Raw genomic sequence first — 5194 nt, 5'->3', positions numbered from 1 at the left:
GGTGCGGTTGGCGCAGGATGGAGCAGGGTTTAGGGCTGTTGTGCATAGGGTCGCTATGAGTCGGAAACGACTCGACGGCACATAACAACAACAACCAGTTGTCTGCTTTCTTCACCTTGCTGAACTATCTTTCTGTTCTTTAAATATGATCATTGCTGCTTAACCTTTTTCAGTGAAACTAACATTATTATGTTCAGGTTTTATTTGGCTTGACATTGGGAACAATAATATTCCAGTTTTAAAAGACATAATAATGGGTAAGGAGTTGTGCTGCCAACCCAAAGTCATGTGGTTCGAATCTACCAGTTGCTTTATGGGAGAAAGATGGGCATTCTCATCCATTAGAGCCATTTACAGCCTCTAAAAACCTGCTACAAGGCCAGCTGTGAGTCATTTCCAACTTGATAGCAATAAACAACCACATATTTTATGTGTTAGGGTTTTCTGTTCCTGATACAAGTATGTAAGAGTGCATTTTTGCTTTAAAAGTACCCTGTTTAAAAAGAAAAGTACCTTGTAAGTGCTCAAGGTATTAAATAGTGTGTGCTATGTGCTTTTTACATTTTTAGCTCCAATCGTTACTGCTTAGTTTTGTCCTTTTGGAAAAGAGAGCTGACAGCTTGTGTTATTAAAATATAGCACAACCTCTTACCAGTGAGGAGCTAGCTATAAGCCTGTGCAAAACCAGTTGTGATCTTTCTCTTGATTTCCAACCCATTCAAGCCATATTGTTTGTGATGTAGTTCTGGTGGCCTAGTGGCAAGAAGCTGCATTGCAATCCTGAAGACACACAGTTCGAGGCTTCCAGCTGCACTGCGGGAGAAGGATGGGCAATCTCTTCCCGTTCCATTAACTACCTCTGAAAACCTGCTGGAGGGTCAGCTATGGCTCAGTTCTGACTCTTTGGTACACAACAACCACCATCAACCATCAGGAATAAAACCAAAAAAGAGCTTCAGGACCTTTAAGCATTGATAATAAGACTAGAATATGCCAGTCCCAAAATGCAGAGCCTAGCTCATGAGTTTCATTAAGTTCTTTCTACACTTGAACCTTTAAAAAAAAACAACAACAAAACAAAAACCCCTAGAAGCATAGGTCATTGAACCAAGAAGATTTTTCCCATCCCTTTTGTCTTGGAAGTTTATGTTTGTTATATACCATTTGATCAGAACCGACTCATAGCCGACCCTTCAGCAGGATTTCAGAGGTTGTAAATCACATGGGAGGTGAATACCCATCTTTCTCCTGCAGAGCAATTGGTGGATTCAAACCGTGTTCCTTTTGGCTGGCAGTGTACCTCCTTACTAAGCCACCAGAATGCCCAGGAAGAGTTATGTGTAAATCACACTTCTATTAGATACACGGAAGGAAGAATTTGTTGTTACAGGCTGTTGACAAAGCTACAACTTCTAATGGCCTTAGGAACAGCATGTTGGACCCTTGCCCAGTCCTGTCTCATCCACACAATCTCTGCCAAACCCACTGATGGATTCACTGTCAGTCTGTCTCGTTGAGAGCCTTCCTCTCTTTTCAATACCATTTCCAGAAGAATGTCTTTCTCCAAGGACCAGCCCCTCCTGGCAACATGCCCAAAGTATGTGAGACCAGGTATCACGATCCTTGCCTCTAAGGAGCCCTAGTTGTACTTTCCCAAGACAGATTTGTTTGTTCTTTTGGAAGTTCATGATAAAGTTTTGACCAACACTCCATGTCAAAGATACTGATGATTCTTTGTCTTACTCATTGTCCAACTTTCAGGTTCATATGAAGCAATTGAAAATATTGTGCACTATAATATTCCATAATTTTATTTTAAGTTCTTTATAGCAAAGAATTTATTTTATGGTAGATCTCAAAACCTATATGTTCTTTAGATTCGAAGTTGCCCTCACTGCCTTTGAAGGACATCTCTTATGTCTGATCATCATTCTTAAGACCCTGTCATTGTCCCTGTATTCTCTTTTTTGCCCAGTGTCGCCAGGCACCAGATAATACCTGACCAAAAGATATTGCTGGGGAGCTTTGGTGGCTTGTTTTTGTTGTTATGTGCCATAGCATCTCATGCAACTTATAGTGACCCTTTGTACAACAGCCCTAAACCCTGCTCTATCCTGTGCCAATTGCACTGCCTCTGATACCTCCATCCCAATTACCTCAATCACTGAGTCAATCCATCTCACCCAGGTCCTTTCCCTCTTGTGCCATCCCTCTACCCTCCCAAGCATGACATCCCTCTCCAGGGACTGGTCTCTCCTTGCAACATGTCCAGAGTATGTCACATGAAGCTTCAGAATCCTTGCCTCCAAGGAGCAGCCTGGTCTCATCCTCTCTAGGATGAACCTATTTGTTCTCCTACCAGTCCGTGGTATATTCAGTACTCTTCTCCAGCACCACAATCAGTTAACCTTTTATCATCCCTAGTCATTGTGCAGCTTTCTGATGTGTGGCAGGTAATTGTAAAGACTGTGGCCTGGATCAGGCACACCTTGTTCTCCAGACTGACATTGTTGCTCTTCAGTACTTTAGAGAGGTCCCTGACAGCAGACTTTCCCAATGCAATTTATCTTTTAATATCCTGGCTGCTGGTACCAAGAGTGTTGATTATGGAGCCAATCAAAACTGACGCTTTTAACAATCTCAGTCTCTTCACTATCTCTCATGATGCTGCCAGTTGGCCCAGTGGTAAGAATCGTTGTTTCCTTGATGTTGAGCTTTAATCCTTACTGGTGGCTTAGTGGTAAGGAATTGTGCTGCCAATTCAAAGACAGCTGTTCCGTGGGAGAGAGGTGGACAGTCTACTACTATGCAATTAACTGCCTCTGGAACCCATGGCAGGGTCAACTGTGGGACATTCCTGATTGGATGGTACAACAACTGTAGAACAACATATGCTCTAGGGGATTTTTAAAAAAACAAAACAAAACAAAAAAAACCACACAACCAAACACCTCTCTAGTTTAAAAAAAAATTTACAGCCTTAGAAACCTGTGGAGGCTCTAAGAACTGATGCCAGAGCACTGAGTTTGAGTTTGAGTTGGTTTTCAAGCTCTCCCAGTTTTAAAGAAGAGTACTTGATGGACTCCTCTCCCTCTTCTCTGTACTTTTATTGTCAAAGAGTGTTTGAGTTAGCAGTTCTTACTGAATGTGTGATCTGAGTGAATGTTTAGAAAGTGTATTGATTTTTCCTTCATTCATTCCTGTATATTTTGTTTTATAACATTAATTATAAAACCCATAATGCTACAGTGTAAACAGTTTTTTTTAGGACTTCTTGGTCAGTCACATATATTTCCAGTATGTGTTTTGAGCACCTGATTTTAAAAATGAAATACGTTTCTAATCTTTAGATGTGTAAGTCCATTAAATGCACACATATACACGCATACAACGTATGCACACATGCTTATTGGTTTGTTGTTGTTCTGTACTATTGAGTCAGAACCAACCCATAGTGGACGCTGCTGTGAGTTTTCAGAGGCAATTAATATCATGGGAGAAGATTCCCCATCCTCCCATGGAGCATCTGGTGGACTTGAACTACATGCCTAAGGGATTGCAGCACAGCTTCGTGCCACTAGTCTACCAAAACTCCCTTGCTTATTGGTTTAGGGGAAAATAGTCTTAATTTGTTAACTATAATGTCCTAAATAAAAGTAATAAGGTAGATATATTCTTAAAATAATTAGGAAAAGAATAGTTGTTGTTGTTGTTAAGAGCCATCGAGTTGACTACAACTCGTAGTGACTCTATGAAAAATGGCTCTGAACCCTCTCCTATTCTGAGCCAGTCTCACTGTCTCTGGCATACCTGACACATTGCCATAGTCATTGTGTCATTCCATCTTATCCAGATCTTCCTCTCCTGTGCTGTCCCTCCACCCTTCCAAGTATGATGTCCCTTTCTGAGGACTTCTACTGTTGTTCCCTTCTGACAACATGCCCAAATTATGTGACATTGAGTTTCAAAATTCTTGCCACCCAGGAGCAACTTGATTTCACCATATTGAGGGAAGACCTGTTTGTTCTTTTGGCAGTCCATGGGATGTTCAGTACTCTTCTCCAGCACTACAACTCCAAGTCATCAACTCTTCTATAATCCTTAGCCATTGTCCAGCTCTCAGAAGCATAGCAAGTAATTGAGAAGACCATGGCCTGGATCAGTCACCCCTTAGTCTCTAGACTGACATTGTTCCACTCTGGAGAGGTCCCTGACAGCAGATTTCCCCAGTGCAACTCATCTTTTGATTTTCTGGCTGATTGTGGATCCAAGCAAAATGAAATTATTAACAATTTCTATCTTTTCTCCATCTATCATGATGCTGCATATAAGGCCTGGTGGTGAAGATTTTTGGATTTTTTATGTTGAGATGCAATCCATATTGAAGGCTGCAATCCTTGATCTTATGCAGAAAATTTTTTCAGGTCCTCCTCAGTTTCAGCAAACAGTGTTGTGTCATCTGCATAACACAGGTTGTTGATAAGTCTTTCTCTAATCCTGATGCCACATTCTACTTCATAAAGTTCAGATTCTCAAATGATCTGTTTAGCATACAGATTGAAAAAGTATGCATAAAGGATACGTCCCTGACTTATTTCAACCATACAACATTCCCTTGGTCTGTTTGCACAGCAGCTTCTTGGTCTAGGTACATCTTGGTCTAGGAATAGGTATAACATGAGCACAATCCAGTGTTCTGGGATTCCCATTCTTCTCAATGTTAGCCACAATTTGTTGTAATCCACAGTCACATGCCTTTGGCAAAGCCAATAAAACACAAACAGGCATTCTTCTTCTTTTTTTAAAATTAATACAATTTTATCAAAATAATCAGATGCATTTTGAAATCAGATGCAAACACTTGACCAGCCTCATTTCTGTAGCTGAAAAACTCCTAGCTATCACTCATCAGCCTGCTGGACAGTTCCTTTTTTAGAGACATAGATACCATCCAAAAATTTTTGGATAGCCTTATTTTTAACTCTTCTAGCTTGTTGAATCAAAGCAGCTGAATTTGATACAAGCTCAATGTCATTTCCTTCAAGAATTAACATAGCCAATAACACACAAACAGGCATTCTTCTGATCCTGTCTACTTTCAACCAAGATTCATCTGACATCAGCAGTGATATTCCTAATGCCATAGCCTCTTCTAAACCCAGCTTGTTTTTCTGGCAGTTCTCTGTCATTTTTG

This window comes from Elephantulus edwardii, unplaced genomic scaffold (genome assembly GCF_000299155.1).
Source record: "Elephantulus edwardii isolate Elephantulus edwardi_28Jun2011 unplaced genomic scaffold, EleEdw1.0 scaffold00019, whole genome shotgun sequence".
Classification (NCBI taxonomy): Eukaryota; Metazoa; Chordata; class Mammalia; order Macroscelidea; family Macroscelididae; genus Elephantulus; species Elephantulus edwardii.
The sequence above is the reverse complement of the archived record's forward strand: the minus strand, read 5'-3'. Positions refer to the sequence as shown.